The sequence below is a fragment of the Scyliorhinus torazame genome, chromosome 6 (genome assembly GCF_047496885.1).
Source record: "Scyliorhinus torazame isolate Kashiwa2021f chromosome 6, sScyTor2.1, whole genome shotgun sequence".
NCBI classification, from domain to species: domain Eukaryota; kingdom Metazoa; phylum Chordata; class Chondrichthyes; order Carcharhiniformes; family Scyliorhinidae; genus Scyliorhinus; species Scyliorhinus torazame.
The window spans coordinates 321160753-321181674 of record NC_092712.1 but is presented as its reverse complement, the minus strand read 5'-3'; the positions used below and the strand labels follow the sequence as shown (position 1 = coordinate 321181674).

General features: G+C 48.9%; 1 protein-coding gene across 7 annotated transcripts in view; it reads right to left on the bottom strand.

Annotated features, from left to right (window-relative positions):
• LOC140425632 (cadherin-12-like) overlaps nt 1–20922 on the bottom strand; it is a 774748-nt gene that overhangs the window by 269245 nt on the left and 484581 nt on the right. For 2 of the 7 annotated variants that reach the window (XM_072510141.1, XM_072510142.1), the window contains exon 3: nt 5766–5943. The exons of the other annotated variants lie outside the window; for them this stretch is intronic. The gene's annotated coding sequence lies outside the window, so the exon portion shown is untranslated. The remainder of the gene's footprint in view (nt 1–5765; nt 5944–20922) is intronic. 7 annotated transcript variants of the gene reach the window in all.

The following is a 20922-nucleotide window of genomic DNA, read 5'->3' as shown; positions in this document are numbered from 1 at the left end:
TGCTGCCCGTCGGGGCCGACCCCAGCTGCCGCGCCACCCGCCATGTGCGACCCGTGGGCGCCGCCATCTTTAACGCATCCTCCAACCGCCATGTGCGACCCACGGGGGCCACCATCTTGCATGCCATCGTGCAATGGGCACGAGGCGGCCTGCCTATTCGACTCCGGGAGCATAGAGAGCTTCATACACCCAGATACGGTAAGGCGCTGCTCCCTCCCAATCCTACCCGCGACCCAGAAAATCTCCCTGGCTTCCGGATCCCACACAGTAGAAATCCGGGGGTACTGTGTCGCGGCCCTCACTGTGTCGCGGCCCTTCAAACGCTAACTTCAAACTCTACATTCTTCCCCATCTCTGTGCTGCCCTAATGCTGGGGCGCGACTTCCAGTGCCACTCCAGTGCCTTACTTTAAAGTTCGGTGGACCCCTGCCTTCCCGTCACCGTCTGTAGCCTAACGACCCTTAAGGTCGCCCCACCCTCCCTCTTCGCAAACCTCACCCCGGACTGTAAACCTGTTGTTACCAGAAGCAGGCGATACAGTGCCCAGGACAGGGCCTTTATCAGGTCGGACTCCTACGAGAGGGGATCATTGAGGCTAGTAACAGCCCCTAGAGAGCCCAAGTGGTGGTCGTCAAGACTGGGGAGAAGTACCGGATGGTCATCGACTACAGCCAGACCCATCAGCCGGTACACGCAGCTCGATGCGTACCCCCTTCCCTGCATATCTGATATGGTCAATCAGATTGCGCAGTATCGCGTCTTCTCCACAGTTGACTTGAAGTCCGAGTACCACCAGCACCATATCCACCCGGAGAACCGCCAATACACTGCCTTCGAGGCAGATGGCCGCCTCTACCACTTCCTCAGGGTCCCCTTCGGCGTCACCAACGGTGTCTCGGTCTTCCAAAGAGAAATGGACCGAATGGTTGACCAGTACGGGCTGCGGGCCACGTTCCCGTACTTAGACAATGTCACCATCTGCGGCCATGACCAGCAGGACCATAACGAGAACCTCCGCCACTTCCTCCACACCGCGAAACTCCTGAACCTCACCTATAATAGAGAAAAATGCGTCTTCCACACAACCCGCCTAGCCATCCTCGGCAACGTCATGGAACACAGAGTCCTAGGGCCCGACCCCAACCGCATGCGCCCCCTCCTGGAACTCCCCCTCCCCCACTACCCCAAGGCCCTGAAGAGATGCCTGGGGTTCTTCTCGTACTACGCCCAGTGGGTCCCCAACTATGCGGACAAGGCACGCACACTGATCAAATCCACCATTATTCCCCTGACGGCTGAGGCCCGACTGGCCTTCAATCGCATCAAGGCAAATATTGCCAAAGCCACGATGCACGCTGTGGACGAGTCCATCCCATTCCAGGTGGAGAGTGATGCGTCAGACTTTGCTCTGGCCGCTACCCTCAACCAGGCGGGCAGGCCCGTAGCTTTCCTCTCCCGTACCCTCCATGCCTCCAAAATTCGACACTTCTCCGTCGAAAAGGAAGCCCAAGCCATCGTAGAAGCTGTGCGACATTGGAGGCATTACCTGGCCAGCAGGCGATTCACTCTCCTCACTGACCAACGGTCGATTGCCTTCATGTTCAATAACACACAGTGGGGCAAGATTAAGAATGACAAGATTCTGAGGTGGAAGATCGAGCTCTCCACCTACAGCTGTGATATCTTGTATTGACCCGGGAAGATCAATGTGCCCCCAGATGCCCTATCCCGCGGTACATGTGCCAGCGCACAGGTAGACCGGCTTGGGCCCTCCACAATGACCTCTGTCACCCGGGGGTCACCCGTTTTTTTCACTTCATCAAGGCTCGCAACCTGCCTTACTCCATCGAGGCGGTCAGGTCCGTGACCAGGGACTGCCAGGTCTGCGCGGAGTGCAAACCGCACTTCCATCGGCCGGATAGAACACACCTGGTAAAGGCCTCCCGCCCCTTTCAGCGCCTCAACATCGACTTCAAAGGGCCCCTCCCCTCCACTGACCGTAATGTGTACTTACTCAACCATCGTTGACGATTACTCAAGATTCCCCTTCGCAATCCTGTGCCCTGACATGACCTCTGCCTCCGTCATCAAGGCCCTGCACAGTCTTTTCACCCTGTTCGGGTTCCCCACCTACATCCACAGTGATCGGGGATCCTCGTTTATGAGCGACGAGTTGCGTCAGTTCCTGCTCAGCAAGGGCATCGCCTCCAGCAGGACAACCAGCTATAACCCCCGGGGAAACGGACAGGTGGAGAGGGAGAACGCGATGGTCTGGAAGGCCGTCCTTCTGGCCCTACAGTCTAGAGGTCTCCCAGTCTCCCGCTGGCAGGAGGTCCTCACCGATGCGCTCCACTCCATCCGGTCGCTCCTGTGTACAGCCACCAACGAGACTCCTCATGAACATATGTTTGCCTACCCCAGGAAATCCACTTCCGGGGTCTCGCTCCCGTCTTGGCTGGCAGTCCCAGGGCCCGTCCTTCTCCGGAAGCATGCGAGGAACCATAAAACCGACCCCCTCGTTGAGAAAGTCCTGCTCCTCCATGCAAACCCACAATATGCCTACGTAGCACATCAGGACGGGCGGCAGGACACAGTCTCCCTTCGGGATTTGCCACCTGCAGGTTTCCCGGCGACCATCACCACCACCCCCGACCCTACACCGTCTTCCACCACCCCTGCCCACCTACCTCACGAACTAGCACCCGCAGGCCCACCGGCGACAATCACCACCACCTCCGCCCATACACCGCACCCCCCCTCCCCACCTTTCGCCGACTCAACATCTGGGTGAAGGAGAAGAAGACAGCACACTCCCGAACGTGCAGATCTTGACACCGGTGCCCACACCACAGCCGAGACTGAGGCGATCACGACGGAAGGTCAAGGCCCCCGACAGACTTGACCTTTAAGACCACATCACCCCCGCCGGACTCTTTTTTTCAACAGGGGGTGAATGCGGTAAACCATGGTATTGCATTGTATGGCATTGTGTTGTGTTGTACATGCCTGGGCTTGTCCAGGCTGGCTCCGCCTGTGGCTCCTCCCCTCGGGCTTATGTATAAAGGTGGCAAGTCTCCGCCTCCGACCCAGTTCGGGTCCAGAGGCAGGAGGTTTGATGTTTAGTGTATTAAAGCCTCAGTTACGTTCATCACGCGTCGTGTGTTTATTGATGGCATATCAGAGAGACAGAGAGAGAGACATGGAGAGAGAGAGAGAGACCTGGAGAGAGAGAGAGAAAGATTGAGAGAGAGAGACATTGAGAGAGAGAGAGAGACAGAGAGAGACAGAGAGAGACAGTGAGAGAGAGGAACAGAGAGGGAGAGCGAGGGAGAGGGAGAAAGAAAGACAGAAAGAGAGAGAGAGAAACAGAGCGAGAAACAGAGAGAGGAACAGAGAGAGAGTGCGAGACAGAGGGAGAGAGAGACAGAGAGAAAAAGAAAGAGAGAGAAAGTGGGAGAGAGAGATAGAGACAGAGAGAGAGGAACAAAGAGAGCGAGAGTGAGAGAGAGCAAGTGAGAGACGGAGAGAGAAAGAAAGGGAGAGAGAGAGAAGGAGAAAGAAAAAGAGGGAGAGAAAGAGAGAGAGAGAGTGGTAGAGAGAGATAGATAGAGAGAAACAGAAAGAGGAGCAGAGAGAGACAGAAAGACAGAGAAAGAGAGAGAGAGACAGAGCAAAAAATAGGTAGAGAGAAAGAGAGCAATTGAGAGAGGGAAGTAGTCTTCATTCACAGTTTGCTTCCAAGGTACGTGTATTATATATCCTGTATATTTATATACATATATATATATATATAATGGAGTAACAAGCTGTGAACAGGAATGGGCCGTGGTCGGGGTGACCCCCGGCCAGAGTGTTCAGGCATGGGGCGTCGTTGCTGCGGCCGGCAAGGCAGCCATCTTGCTGCGCACCCCACTGACCGCCCACCGTGGCCCGTTTCTGTGCAGAGCTGCACCGGCCGTATGAGTGCCCCGGCTCCACCCACACCCGGGCACCACCCTCTGGCAAGGCATCACCTGGCCCACCCAAGGAGGACGCCACAGCAGATCCCAAAATACTTCACTGGATAGGGGGCCGCAGACCGTACAGCCAGCATGTGTAGGGTCAGCCATTGTACCCCTGCCGACATGGACGAGTGCCGGGGACACAGGCCCCCCTTGTGTCTGACACCAACGGGTCCAGGGGAAGTGTGGAAGGCAGAGTGCTGGGGAAATGGCTGGGGGTGGGTGGGGGACATGAGGGGCAAGGGCTGCAGTGCAGGTCGGGGCCACAGTGTTAGGCATGATCAGGCACGGGGGTGCCCACCTTGCTAATATGTCCGCACTTTACCGCCTGCAAACAATAGATTTCAGCATCTAACCTGGCATGGTGGTCATCATCCTGGCCGCCACAGCCCTGGCGGTTGCACGAAAACGTTACGAGCAGGAGGTGCTCGGGTTGGGCCCTGTGGAATCGGAGCCTGCCCCAGGTGAGCAGGGGCCACCTGGTGAGTGTGGAGAACCAGCCGACAAACAGGGCGAGGAGGCGCGGCATCGCTTCTCTGTATATCGACAGCGGCCGTCATTCAAAGTCCTTCCGGTCCCGACCCCGGTGAATCAGTAGCCGTCTTGCATTGGAACTGCACTAGTCCCACGTGGGGTCGGTGCTAGCCCATTAACGGGTCCTGAATTGCTCCTGGACCGGCACTGCTTTCATGGTCGTAGAACACTCGCCATTGAGTCCCAGCGTCAACAGTGAGTCTCTCAAACAGAGAAACTCGCTCATGGTTTACAATAAATTTTTTGTATGAGGAAGCATGGACGTCATTAGATTTCTTGCAGCACTGCATCCAGGTTGTGGTGGTATGTATTAAGGGTAATACGGTGCACCATGAATGCCGAGGAGCCATTGGAGGACAGATGCTGGATCCCGATTGGATCCGCCGCCTACTGGGCTCCACCCAGATAGGCGGGGTATAAGAACCTGGGTTAATCCCCGCAGCTGCATTCTGTGACTGAGCTGCTGGGGAACGAGTCTGAACAAGTCTGCTCAATGAAGCCTCGATTGAAGTCTTTACGTCTCGCCTCGTGTGTGATTGATGGTGCTACACAGGTCTTCGAGGTTTAACCCACGGCATTGACAACCATGCAGTCTGCTCCCACTGTCTTCTGAACAACTCTTTTCAGGCCTCTTGGGCCGGTGTGTATAAAAAAATGTCTCCCGTCCTTGCCACCCCCTCCAGTGTAGCATCCAAAAGCTTTAAAAGATGCTCTCTGACATGTTGTATCTCTTCAGGGCAAACAGCAGACAGCATAAAGTTAGCAATTTGCCTCCATTGACAGTTAGTGGGCATAGATAAATCATATATTATCAGCTCCCCCCCCTCCCCCCACAGCCTAGTTCCAGGGGCTATCAAATATAGCCCCTAAAGTTTGATTAGGATTAAACCCTAATGAGAGCCACTTACAGAAACCAAGCTCTCCTGACTAACTGATCATTCAACAACCACGTTTACTTGACTTTGCAAAAAGACTTACAGATTCCTTACGAAACTGAAGATTCAAAGAATTCATAATATATGCACCAACTATAAGAAGTGAGTACGAAGCCCACAGGAATATAAATGTATAGACCACAGTGGTAGAAAAAAGGAATACAGTACAGGCATTTAGAATTCATTTGACTGCAGATAATCAGACACATTAATAAACACCTTGGTTCAATATAAACACACACACGCAGTCATTCTGAAAATGAGTAGCATTTAAATTCAGATTCTGAGATCTTACCTCTGCCTCACAAACACTGTTTTGTATCCAAAGATTAGCTTGTTTTATACATCACTGGTAGCGAGCATCACTTGACGAGCCCCAAACATTGCAATTTTTCCACTGACAGTAGCTCTCCTCCTCTGATAGGCATGTACATGTCATAAGTTCTAATCACATTACCACAGGTAACTCCTTCCTGAAGTAGGAGGAAATGGCAAATTGGTGAAGAGTAACCAGTGAGTTATTATCTGTCACCTCTCTCTAAATATGACTCAGGGATAATGGGATTAACTCATCTGAGTGGAAATTTCCCAGACCAGTCAAAAGCTCCAATTCATTAAACAATCCCTCAGAGGGAAGGACTGCCTTGATATGCCTCGCTGAGATGACGGAAGCTGACACAATCGGATGTTTAATTCACCAAAGAGAATTCAGACATTTGCATTAATCTCTATATTAGACCACCGACTGGAATTCATTGACCAAGTCCAGACAATGTTTTACAACACTAACATAAAAAAGAGTGTGCATCTTCCAAGTTCAGTAACCTTGAGAACAGCTGTTCATCCACCAAACCAAGATCGCAACTCTGTCAAAATGATTTCTTGTCCTATTTTACTAAGACAACAAGCTAGTTTATCATTTGATATTTCAGGCGATATATTTAGCAGCCAAACCAATTTGATTCCCACAGTTGTGCAGTCATTATATGAATCATATGTCCTTATCACTGTACGAAAATAAAGGGAGGTTTAACAGACTTATATTTGCATTGGTCAACATTAAAAATAAGGTGTAGTTTTAAGAGGGTTTAATTTAATGTTTATGTGCCTGGAAGGGTAAAACCTACAGTTAGATTCATGCTGGACGAAGGTGTTTCTATATGTGGGGGTTGATTTCAATTCAAACTGTGATTCTATTGTGCTTAGAGAGGGCTATGGTGAAAAGAATAAATGAACCGGCAGTGGTGGCTTAGAAACAGGGGCCTTCTAAGGTAGAGAAGTCCCGTACCAGCCTCCCCAAACAGGCGTCGGAATGTGGCGACTAGGGGCTTTTCACAGTAACTTCATTTGAAGCCTACTTGTGACAATAAGCGATTTTCATTTCATTTCATTTCAGAAGCTTTTAAGTTTTAGTTTAGCTGATTTGATTGCAGCTGGAAATAGGCAGTGAGAGAGAAGGCAGCTCTCACATCCTTGCTAGAAACAGTTGGTTTTGGAAGGTGAAAGAGGGAGCATCTCTCTCAGACTTGCTAGAAGAACAACCATACCATGAAGTAATGCCAGAAATCTAAAGTTAAGGAAATGGGAGAAATGAAGAGAAGTTTCCCAGAAGTCTGGAGTTAATAGCACTGAAAAGACTGGGAATCAGAACAGAAAGATATTGGCAGTCGTGCTAATTACTATAGTTTAGGAGACATTCTTTCAATAATTGTGGAAATTGGTAGCTGGACCTTGGAGTTTATGTAAAAGTCTTTAAGACAAACGAAACCTGAAGGAAGAGGTGTAAAACCTAAAAGCGAAAGCTTGCTGGAAGCAGCAGGGGAAAAGCATAATAAAGTGTGACTTTTGAAAGCGGAATTTGAAAACGCTCGTCTGGGAGCCGGAGTTCAGTGAGGCAAGGTGGCACACGGTATAAGAATCAGCTGGGGGGATTCTGAGGAAAAATCCACAGACATTCACTTGAGTTCAGCTAGAAGTGTACCTTACCACAGTCATCCTGTGTGCTTAAAAGGGACTTGGTGTGTTAATGAGACTGTTGTAGTTTATGACAGACTTTGTAATCTGTGCTAATCCTAAAACCTATGTTAAACTAAAAGGAGGAGTAAGTGGCATATTGTATCACAATCCAACATGGTCAATTAAAAACAGGAAAAACAGTGTGCCTCATTACACTGAGAACTACTTTGACGATCATATTCATTTAACTGGAGATGACCTTATTAGATGTTGCCATATATTTAAGACCTGCAGTTGAAAAGAAGAACAAGATTCTTAGTTAATTCTGTCCACCTCCAGATGCTCAGCTAGTCTGCTGCTGAAACTCTCACTCATGCCTTTGCTACTCTCTCTCAACTGTTGCAATGTACTCTTCACTGGCCTCCTATCTTCCATAATCTTGATCTTAACCTAAACCCTTATGACTTCATCTTAACTAAAGCCAATTGCAATCCTGTGTTTATCTAAAAATATGGGCTCCCAGTCTGGCAGCGTCTCAATTTCAAAATTCTCATCCCTTGTTTTTCCAAATGCCTCCATGGTCTCACCCGTCCCTATCTCTGTAATCTCCTCCACATCAACAAAGCTCTGAAATATCTTTACCTCACTAATTCTGGCCTCTCTCACGTCCCTGATTTTAATCGCTCCACCCTCTGTGGCCGTATCTCAGCTGTCATTGCCTTTAAGTATAAATATTGGCAAATCATGTTGCAGCTGTATAGAGCTTTAGTTAGGCCACACTTGGAGTATAGTGTTCAATTCTGGTCGCCACACTACCAGAAGGATGGGGAGGCTTTAGAGAGGGTGCAGAAGAGATTTACCAGGATGTTGCCTGGTATGGAGGGCATTAGCTATGAGGAGCAGATGAATAAACTCGGTTTGTTCTCACTGGAACGACGGAGGTTGAGGGGCGACCTGATAGAGGGCTACAAAATTATGAGGGGCATAGACAGAGTGGATAGTCAGAGGCTTTTCCCCAGGATAGAGGGGTCAATTACTAGGGGGCATAGGTTTAAGGTGCGAGGGGCAAGGTTTAGAGGAGCTGTACGAGGCAAGTCTTTTACACAGAGGGTTGTGGGCGCCTGGAACTCGCTACCGGAGGAGGTGGTGGAAGCAGGGACGATAGTGACGTTTAATGGGCATCTTGACAAATACATGAATAGGATGGGACTAGAGGGATACGGCCCCCGGCAGTGTAGGAGATTTTAGTTTAGATGGGCAGCATGGTCGGCGCAGTCTTGGAGGGCCAAAGAGCCTGTTCCTGTGCTGTAGTTTTCTTTGTTCTTTGTTCTTTAAGGGATATCAGCATGACATCATTAGAAGGGAAATGTCTCATGTAATCCAGTCTTAGTTTCGCTTTTGCTTTGAGTCGAGCACACACACACAGCTCGAGGCCTTCAAGTTTTATAACTATGTACAATGATTCTCATGTGCCTCATTAATAAATGACTCCCTTATGAGCAATTGGTGTATTGTATCTTGTATAGTTATTAAGCCCAAGGATTAAAGCATTATAATAATACAATATTGTGTTCAGCAGTGCTGAGACAGGTGGCATCAAAATTAAATACAGGATGAGTAGGGGCTGGTTTAGCACAGGGCTAAAGAGCTGGCTTTTTAAGCAGACCAAGGCAGGCCAGTAGCGCGGGTTCAATTCCTGTACCAGCCTCCCTGAACAGGCGCCGGAATGTGGCGACTAGAGGCTTTTCACAGTAACTTCGTTTGAAGCCTACTTGTGACAATAAGTGATTTTCATTTCATTTTTTTTTCATTCACATGTTGAACAGTCTTAGATCATGCTCCATGGCGTGAGAAGACCCTTGATGATTTGGTCAGATTGCAACAAAGTTAAGCCTTAGAGAGTGCTGAAAGAGAAAAGCTTTGGAGGCGCAGAGCTGGCGCTCAAATGAAGAGCTGGAAAACAGATGGACCCCTCATGGTGAGAGGATATGGACCCTCAATTCTGAGGATGGGACAACACGTCAAAAGGACAAGCACTGGCTTAGCTCAGTCAGGAAAGGACAGTGATCAGGGTGTGGGTTGGATCAATAGTCAAACAAAATAAAGAGTTATTAAAATGGCGCCCGAGGAGGTTGCATTCTTAACGGGTGACTTTGGAAGTTGATGAACAGTAAATTGCATAAACAGCAAAGACACTATTACCACGGGTCTGTTCTTACCAAAACCCACCTTCAACGGTAGGAAAAGCGAGTAAAAATGGCTACAATGACACACATCCCAGGCACTGCCAAAGAAAGAAGGTAAAAAGGATAGTGTCAGAATGTGCACAAAATTCCCCAATTCAAAATGGTTACACAGCGTACAAAGCAGTGGTTTCTTGATTCAGACATGTCTAAACCTGACGAACAGGCCGTACAAATTCACCTAGCAATTGCTAACGAAGGTCAGGATTAACAAAAGAGCAAGAAATCCCCAAAATATATCGACTATATTGGAAGACCAATTTAGAACCAGGTTAAACGTCTGTGTTCATTGACTGGAGTTCATGTCATTTTGACGACCGCCTGCAGAATCCATAGGCCACTTGATCAGCAGATGCAAAGAGAAGGGTACATACTGTGATTTTTGAAATGCAAAGCAAGTATACAGGATTGGCGAACTGGTGGCCACATCCACACTCATGGAAGTCTACCAGAAAGACCTGCTAGGCAAGCCCAAAATGTATAGCATTGTGAAGCTACTCAAGGATGAGCGAACGTCCGATCCTTGCAAGTTGACAAAGTTTAAAGGTCCTAAGTAAAACCTCATGGTGGATGCGCTCAATCAAACTCCCAAACCTAGCATGACATGTGGAAGATGTGGTCTTCTGCATGCACCAAGGAAATGCCCAGCTTTCCATCAATTCTGTAAAGCATGTGGCAGAAAGGGTCATTAGCAGTGGCAGTGAACTGGAGAAAAGGCTATCAGAGCTCCAGGATCATGCACATGAGGTGATTGAAAATGACAATGATGTGCACAGTGAGAGGAAGAGCAGTGAACACACTTTTCACACCATCAGTCTTCGGGAAAATATAGATGCCATCACCCCGTCTGAAGTGTTTACCAAGATCAGAATAATCTGTCCCTCAGAGATTGGTAACTATACCGGCCAGGATAACACAGGGGCAGTGATAACATACCACCCCTGCGAATTCTAAAAGACGTGTATCCACAAACATCGAACATTATGGTGAAACCTGTTGCTGAGAAACTATTCATTCCATGTGTAGGGTCTATAGTCCCGTAGTGCAAGTACAATTAATCATCTTGGGTGCTGGAGATATTCTACATCGTCGAAGCTAAAGGCCCAGTGATTGCAGATCTACCAGCATGTTGTGGCCTCATCCTAATAACAATCTGAGCACCACTGATTCCAGGTGAAGTTTCCAGCCACCCTTGGTCCAAAATTGCATCCGGCCACTTTCATGTCCATGGCGCTGATTTCAAAACCATTGGTGACAATTTTGCCAAATACCCCATTCATAGAATCATAGAATCCCTACAGTGCAGAAGGAGGCCATTCGACCCATGGAGTTGCACCAACCCTTTTGAATGACCACCCTACCTAGGCCCAATCCCCGCTCTAACCCTGTCACCCCACCCAACCTGTGAACACCTAGGGGCAATTTAACATGTCTAATTCACCTAACCGGCACACCTTTGGACTATTTCACAATACGTAAAGCACAGCTTGTCAGGCACACGCTTAATTGTTATTTCCAGTTTATTCTGGGTGCCTAAAGAGATCATTATGTATAACAATCCAGAACTCATCGGCCAGCCATTCCAGGATGTGTGTGAGAAGTGGAATATCGAACACACTCTTTCTTCTCTTCATTACCCAAAATCTAACAGCCGACCTGGACATGTGATTCACACAGTGAAATCCCTAATTCTCAAATGCAGACAGACCAAACCGGATCTACACGTTGCAATGTTACACCTGAGAGTGACACCTTTAAGTGAAACTATTCCATTACCGGCAGAGTTCACAGTTGGTGTACCAATTTACAAACTCTTACCCATTCTACTCTCTCAGAAGAGAGCAACATTTAAAACTACAAGAGAAGGTGACCAAAATGCACAATAAAAATATGGGTGCAGAATTGTCAAGTTTAAAGTTGGGACCAGTTCTCATCCAGGATGTCATGAAGGTGCATGGCAGCCTGCCGAGATGACAAGGAGTTGTTCCTAACTAAAGTCCTATGAAGTAAAGGTAAAGCTCTTGAAAGTGTGGATGAGCAGAGGGATCTAGGTGTCCATGTACATAGATCCCTGAAAGTTGCCACCCAGGTTGATAGGGTGGTGAAGAAGGCCTATGGAGTGTTGGCCTTTATTGGTAGAGGGATTGAGTTCCGGAGTCAGGAGGTCATGTTGCAGCTGTACAGAACTCTGGTACGGCCGCATTTGGAGTATTGCGTACAGTTCTGGTCATCGCATTATAGGAAGGACGTGGAGGCTTTGGAGCGGGTGCAGAGGAGATTTACCAGGATGTTGCCTGGTATGGAGGGAAAATCTTATGAGGAAAGGCTGATGGACTTGAGGTTGTTTTCGTTGGAGAGAAGAAGGTTAAGAGGAGACTTAATAGAGGCATACAAAATGATCAGGGGGTTGGATAGGGTGGACAGTGAGAGCCTTCTCCCGCGGATGGAAATGGCTGGCACGAGGGGACATAACTTTAAACTGAGGGGTAATAGATATAGGACAGAGGTCAGAGGTAGGTTCTTTATGCAAAGAGTAGTGAGGCCGTGGAATGCCCAACCTGCTACAGTAGTGAACTCGCCAACATTGAGGGCATTTAAAAGTTTATTGGATAAACATATGGATGATAATGGTATAGTGTAGGTTAGATGGCTTTTTGTTTCGGTGCAACATCGTGGGCCGAAGGGCCTGTACTGCGCTGTATTGTTCTATGTTCTATGTTCTATGAAGTCCTCACACACAGCGGTGAAATGTTGGGACATGACCTGAGGGTAAATCGGATCCATCCCATATCCTCAATAGTCATACAGTCCCATTCAATCAGGGACAAGATCCCAAATGCAAGTAGGAACACCATCCAAGAATGCCAATCCACTTGCTCACCGCAAACTCTTAAAGAAACCTCCAGACAAGGTCACCGCACAAGATCTGGGCTACAAGCAGATTACATTTACACTTCAGAGACTCATCAATTCAGTCATATACACTTACATAATGGTAACTAAAGATAAACATGTATTTTAAACAGTGAAACGTCTTTGGAGGGGGGAAGGTATCTTTAAAAAGAAAGGGGGGTGTTGTGATATGATATGAAGGGATATCAGCATGACATCATTAGCATGGAAATGTGTCATGTGATCCTGTCATAGTTTCCCCTTTTCTTTGAGAAAAGTGCAGACACACTTTGTGTGCACACACTTTGTGTGGTGGCACATGGCACAATGGTTAGCACTGCTTCTTCATAGCGCCAGAGACCTGGGCTCAATTTCGGCCTTGGGTCACTGTCTGCGTGGGTTTCCTCCGGATGCTCCGGTTTCCTCCCACAGTCCAAAGATATGCAGGTTAGGTGGATTGGCCATGCTAACTTGCTCCTTACTGTCCAAAAAGGTTAGATGGGGTCACGGGGATAGGTTGGGGGCATGGGCCCAGATAGGATGCTCTTTCAGAGGGTCAGTGCAGACTTGATGGACCGAATGGCCTCCTTCTGCACGGTAGGGATTCTATGATTCTAATGACTTGATGTCTTCACGCTTTTTACGATGTGTAACTTTTCTCAAATGCCTCGTCTTAATAAATGAACTCACAACATGTTTATCACATCTCCTATGTGTGATTGGTGCCATGTGTCTTGTATAACAAACAATCCCAGGATTTTATAACACAACAGCACTAATCTCTGGAATTTAATCTCTAAACATCGCCACTTCCTTTCAGATGCTCCTGAGGAGCATTCTCATTGATCGAGATTTCGGTCAACGATATGAATATTTGGCCTGGATCCAACATTTTGTTTGATAACATTCCTGTGAAGTGCCTTGGGGAATTTTATTATGTTGAAGGTGTGAGGTGCTGTCAAACTGCTGCTGTTCATGTTGCAGGTACAATTCAGAACTTATCCAATCTGCTTCTGTCTGGACCATATTATTACTGACCAGCAGACAAAGGAGGGGCCACCGTCATACTAAACAGAACAGACTATTGCAAAGAAGTATACCGACAACTCAACAACCAGGAGCACTACAGACAGTTACCCGCAGATCCGACCAAGGAACACATCCGCCAACTCAACAGACTGATCAAGACCTTGGATCCAGACCTTCAGAGCACCCTACGTGCTCTCATCCCACGTACTCCCCACATTGGAGATCTCTACTGCCTCCCGAAAATACACAAGGCCAACACACCAGGCCGTCCTATCGTTTCAGACAATGAAACACTGTGTGAGAACCTCTCTGGCTACATCGAGGGCATCCTGAAACCCATCGTACAAGGTACGCCCAGCTTCTGATGCAACACGACGGACTTCCTACAGAAACTCAGCACCCATGGACCAGTTGAACCAGGAACATTCCTCGTCACAATGGACGTCTCGGCACTCTACACCAGCATTCCCCATGATGACGGCATTGCTGCAACAGCCTCAGTACTCAACACCGACAACTGCTAATCTCCAGACGCAATTCTGCAACTCATCCGCTTCATTCTGGATCACAACGTCTTCACCTTCGACAACAAGCTCTTCATCGAGATGTATGGAGCAGCCATGGGGACCGAATTTGCACCCCAATGCGCCAACATCTTCATGCACAAGTTTGAACAGGACCTACTCACCGCGCAGGACCTTCAACCAAAGTTATACACCAGATAAATAGATGACATTTTTTTCCTTTGGACCCACGGCGAAGAATAACTGAAAAGACTACACAATGACATCAATAAGTTCCATCCAATCATCAGACTCACCATGGACTACTCTCCAAAATCGGTTGCATTCTTGGACACACTCGTCTCCATCAAGGACGGTCACCTCAGTACTTCGCTTTACCGCAAGCACACGGATAACCTCACAATGCTCCACTTTTCCAGCTTCCACCCTAAACACATTAAAGAAGCCATCCCCTATGGACAAGTGCTCCGTATACACAGGATCTGCTCAGGCGAGGAGGAGCGTAACAGACATCTACAGACATTGAAAGATGCTCTTGTACGAACGGGATATGGCGCTCGACTCATCGATCGACAGTTCCAACGCACCACAGCAAAAAACCGCACCGACTTCCTCAGCAGACAAACATGGGACACAACCGACAGAATACCCTTCGTCGTCCAGTACTTCCCCGGAGCGGAGAAACTATGTCATCTTCTTCACAGCCTTCAACACGTCATTGATGACGATGAACATCTTGCCAAGGTCATCCCCACACCCCCACTACTTGCCTTCAAACAACCGCGCAACCTCAAACAAACCATTGTTTGCAGCAAACTACCCAGCCTTCAGAACAGTGACCACGACACCACACAACCCTGCCATGGCAATCTCTGCAAGACGTGACAGAATTTCGACATGGATACCACCATTACACGTGAGAACACCACCCACCAGGTGCGCGGTACATACTCGTGCGACTCGGCCAACGTTGTCTACCTCATACGCTGCAGGAAAGGATGTCCCGAAGCGTGGTACATTGGCGAGACCATGCAGACGCTGCGACAACGAATGAACGGACATCGCGCGACAATCACCAGGCAGGAATGGTCCCTTCCAGTCGGGGAACACTTCAGCAGTCAAGGGCATTCAGCCTCTGATCTCCGGGTAAGCGTTCTCCAAGACGGCCTTCAGGCAGAATCGCCGAGCAGAAACTTATAGCCAAGTTCCGCACACATGAGTGCGGCCTCAACCTGGACCTGGGATTCATGTCGCATTACATTCACCCCCCACCATCTGGCCTGCGAAATCCTACCATCTGCCCTTGTTTGAGACAATTCACACCTCTTTAACCTAGGGTTACCCCATCTCTGGATCTGTAAAGATTTAATCACCTGCTAATGCTCGCATTCCAAGCATTGTCTGGCATCTTTGAATTTGTCTATATATATGTTTCTGGAACACACCTCTTCATTCACCTGAGGAAGGAGCAGCGCTCTGAAAGCTAGTGATTTGAAACAAACCTATTGGACTTTAACCTGGTGTTGTAAGACTTCTTCCTATATTATTACTGGGTCTCCTACTTCCTTCTCTTTTCAGGCTGAAGGAGACTGAAGCTAGGAAGATATAAATTCTGACTCCAAATTTCTTGGGCTGGATTCTCCGTTCCTGAAACCAAGTGTTGACGCCGGGGCAGGAGTCACAGACCTCCACGACAGCAAAACTGGTGCCGGACCTGGACTGATTTAGTGACCACTGAGAGGCTAGCACCGGAACCACATAGGGCACAATCGATTACAATGAGAAACGTTGCCGGATTTGCCGATTTCGCGATTGACACTCAGGAGGCTGTGAAGCTGCAGCTGTGTATACACACTGCACTCCCCACACACACCATCCCAACCAACAAGATGGCAGGAAGACGCACGCCTCGAGGTTAACCGACCTGGAACTGGAGACCCCTGCTAGATGGTGTGGAGAAGAAGCGAGCGGCCCTATACATCGGGGTGAGAAGGTGGCTGCCAGCTGCCACCATTGCCGGGCCTGGACCCAGGTGACAGAGACGGTCAGCACCGTCAACGTGTTTCACCTTTTAATAACTGTTTTTTCGAATGTTTGAAATCCTCCTTTAAACTTCTTCAAACCTGCCTCTTTGCACAAACTCAGTGGTTAGCACTGTTGCTTCACAGCGCCAGGGACCCGGGTTTGATTCCTGGCTTGGGTCACTGTCTGTGTGACGTCTTCACGTTCTCCCCCTTTCCTCCGGGTGCTCCAGATTTCTCCCACAAGTCCCGAAAGACGTGCTCAGTTAATGCCTTACTGAGTTTGGACATTCTGAATTTTCCTTCTGTGTACCCGAACAGGTGTCGGAATGTGGCGGCTAGCGGCTTTTCACAGTAACTTCATTGCAGTGTTCATGTAAACCGACTTGAAACACTATTAAAGATAATTACAATAGGGCAGCACGGTGGCACAGTGGTTAGCATTGCTATCTATGGCGCTGAGGACCCGGGTTCGATCCCGGCCCTGGGTTATTGTCCATGTGGAGTTTGTACATTCTCCCCGTGTTTGCGTGAGTTTTGCCCCCACAACCCAAAAGATGTGCAGGCTAGGTGGATTGGCCACGCTAAATTGCCCCTTAACTAGAAAAAATGAATTGGGTATTCTAAATTTATTTTAAAAAAAGATAATTATAATATTTTCTTTTGTGGCTTTCTGCCCAATTTTGCATTATAATGCTTGTGTGAGATCTTTTACCATGTTAAAGATGCTAGCTAAATGTAAGTTATTACTATTTTAAAAAAGATTTAGAGTACTCAATTAATTTTTTCCAATTAAGGGGCAATTTTAGCGTGGCCAATCCACCTATCCTGCACATCTTTGGGTTGTGGGGGCGAAACCCACGCAAACACGGGGAAAATGTGCAAACTCCACAGGACAGTGACCCAGAGCCGGGATTGAACCTGGAGCCTCAGCGCCGTAAAGCTGCAGGGCTAACCCACTGCACCACCGTGCTGCCCTGTAAGTTATCATTATTGATCATTTCCACTGCAATGTTAATAACTCTGAGCATTCAAATTCTTGAAGGTTTTTTCAGTTAATGCCTTATTGAGTTAAGCAAAACTGTGATCACCTTACCGCCTTATTATGGTGCTTATTTGATACTGATGCAACTTGATTTTTTTCCAGAACACTAATCTCAATTTGAAGTCAAATTGTTTTTCTCATGTATGAACTTTGTCCCCATGTTGCTGAAGCACTGACACCTTGCTGATGTCTACCTTCCAATATTTGTCTCAAGCATTCTTTATTAGTCAGTATTGATGGTATTGGGACAAAGATTAGTCTTTGATGGCTGCTCATCATGAAGTAGCAACTCATTGTACAAACACTCCCAATTTTCAATAAGGAGAAAAGCTGAGATAAGGGGCGAAATTCTCCCCCAACGGCGGGATGCCTGCCGACTGGCGCCAAAGCCGGTGCCAATCAGACGGGCATCGCGCCGGCCCAAAGGTGCGGAATGCTCCGCATCTTTGGCGGCCTAGCCCCAACATTGAGGGGCTAGGCCGACGCCGGAGGGATTTCCGCCCCGCCAGCTGGCGGAAACGGCCTTTGTTGTCCCGCCAGCTGGCACGGAAATGCGGCGCATGCGCGGGAGCGTCAGCGGCCGCTGTCAGTTTCCCAGCGCATGCGCGGGAGCGTCAGCGGCCGCTGTCAGTTTCCCGCGCATGCGCAGTGGGGAGAGTCTCTTCCGCCTCCGCCATGGTGGAGGCCGTAGCGGAGGCGGAAGGGAAAGAGTGCCCTCACGGCACAGGCCCGCCCGCGGATCGGTGGGCCCCGGTCGCGGGCCAGGCCACCGTGGGGGCACCCCCCGGGGTCAGATCGCCCCGCGCCCCCCCCCAGGACCCCGGAGCCTGCCCGCGCCGCCTTGTCCCGCCGGTAAATACCAGCTTTGATTTAGGTCGGCGGGACAGGCAATTCCTGGGCGGGACTTCGGCCCATCCGGGCCGGAGAATCCAGCGGGGGGTCCCGCCAACCGGCGCGGCCGGATTCCCGCCCCCGCCCAATCTCCGGGAGCGGAGACTTCGGCGGGGGCGGGGGCGGGATTCACGGCGGCCAACGGCCATTCTCCGACCCGGCGGGGGGTCGGAGAATGACGCCCCAGCTCTCTGAGACATTGTGGGGAATCAAATAATGTGCAATTCCTTAAAGTCTGGCACTTTGGGATACATAACGAGATGGATAGTGGCAGTCTGACATCACCAACAAGGACACCCACAACTTTCAGAAAGTTTTTTTAATACTTTCAATCCATGTTGGAAATTTTCAATGCACGTAAACTGTTACCACCACTTCGGAGGCCATGGACTATGTTACCACCCCCTCGGAGGCCATGGACTATGTTACCACCCTCTCGGAGGTGGAGGCAATGGACTATGCTACCACACCCTCGGAGGAAGAGACCATGGACTATGTTACCACCCTCTCGGAGGAGGAGGCCATGGACTATGCTCTGTCCAGTTCCCTGTGATTACCACTAAATATGAACTCCCCCGGTAAAAAGGGGCAGGGTTTCCCCTTCCCAGGGGGGAATCTCACAGTATGAAAACCACAATCTGGGTACAGGTTGGGGAGAGTGACCCTTTGGGGTGAGGAGTTGATTTTTGTGTGTACATAAATGAACCTGAGGTTTTTTTATTCAGTTACGGGCTGTGGGCGTTGCTGGTTAGGCCGGCATTTATTGCCCATCCCGCATTGCCCTTCAGAAGGTGGGGGTGAGTTGCCTTCTTGAATCGCTGCAGTCCCTGAGGTGTAGGTACACCCACTGTGCTGTTAGGGAGGGAGTTCCAGGATTTACCCCAGCGACACAGTGAAGGAGCGGTGATATATTTCCAATTCGGGGTGGTGAGTGACTTGGGGGGAAATCTCCAGATGGTGGGGTTCTCAGGTATCTGCTGCTCTTATCATTCCAGATAGAGTTCATTTTATCCCACCTTGCGTTCTTGTGTCTCTTCGTTGGATTCTGCAAACCTTATTTTATCTTTCCTATGAGAACCACCGACATTAAAACTCTGCAAATCCTGCAATTGGAATGGTGAGTGCTGGAGGTACGGTCGATTCGCAGATGCGCTGTAATATATCTGCAGCTAGCGCCTCGCTAGGTTTCTGAATAAAGATTACAATGTTCGAAAAAGGTCTCAAAACGGCTTGTTTTGGGTGGGAACGTGGCAGAAGACAACTGCCCATCACAAACAAGGGGCTGGATTCTCCATTTCAGGGACTATGTCCCCACGCCGTCGTGGAAACTGTGGTCTTTTACGGCAGAAAAACTGTCATCAAAAGGCCCCAGATTCCCAGCCTTGCAGGGGGCTGGGAGGCAGCTGTAGTGGAGCTCGCAGCTCGAGCTGCCGTTACGGCCCCCCCCGCACCTCCGGGTCAGAGGCCCCGCACTCGCACGGTGGCGGCCTCCAGAAGCCGTGCTCCATGGGGGACTCAGACCGCGGAAATAGTGCCCCCGATCGGCCACATGCCCGACCCGGACCGCCCGCTCAATAATGCCCTGAACCTAGGACCCTGGCGCTGTGAAGCAACAGTGCTAACCACTGCGCTACCATGCCGCACTGTTGAAAAATAGTTGAAAAGAACAAAGTCGATACATCAGAAAGAACCTCTTTACCCACAGTGTTACCTGTTCAGTATAATCTAGCAGGAAAGGGTCGCAAAGATATAAATAGAGGCACCAAGTTCATATTTATTTACCCCAGCAAAATCAGCCCAATTGTGTGGAGTGGGCAGAAGCAGCACCAAGAGCCAGGAATTCTCAAAGCGAGTGAGGCCTAAAGTCACTGAGATTTATATTTTCTCTGATCTGTTGCAATAGTTTAATGATTGGGCCCCACCCACAAAGCCGACCACCCCCCCAGGTCTACGTTAGGAGATTCAACCAATTACATTGGTTCAGGAAGACTCCTCAAACCACATCACAAGAGGCTAGCCAGCATTGTTTTCCAAGTTTTTCATATCAGAAAATATTTCAATTACTGAAAAACTGACTGGTGCACACCAATAAAAGTGGTAACTGGTTCAGTATAGATTTTTGAACTCATTTTCAATGATTTTCTTATCAGGTTCCGCACAGAGTAGACTGGACACTTACTAAAAAATGCTGATTTTGCAGATAAACCCACTCTTGACTGTGTTCATAAAACTGCACCAGGTTACCACGCTGAAATAATTCACGTAATACATTTCAATGCAAAACATGAAACAATTTTATCCTCGTCTGCCTCCCAATTGCAGTGCTTCCTAGACGATTCCCCATTTGCGATGATGGAATTTTAGCAGAAACTCGAATCGTCACCAAAAACAAATTCAAACATGGTAGCACAGTGGTTAGCACTGTGCCAGGGTCCCATATACGATTCGTGGCTTGGGTCACTGTCTGTGCGGAGTCTGCACGTTCTCTCCGTGTCTGCGTGGGTTTCCTCCGGGTGCTCCGGTTTCCTCCCACAGTCCAAAGACGTGCAGGTTAGGTGGATTGGCCATGCTAAATTGCCCGTAGTATCCAAAAAGGTTAGGAGGGGTTATTGGGTTCGGGGGATAGGGAGGAAGTGAGGGCTTAAGTGGGTTGGTGCAGACTCGATGGGCCGAATGTCCTCCTTCTGCACTCTATGCTCTATGTTTTATATGTTCTATGTTCTAATTCTCCCTCAGTGTACCCGAACAGGCGCCGGAATGTGGCGACTAGGGGATTTGCACAGTAACTTCATTGCAGTGTTAATGTAAGCCTACTTGTGACAATAACAAAGATTATTAGATTATTATTATT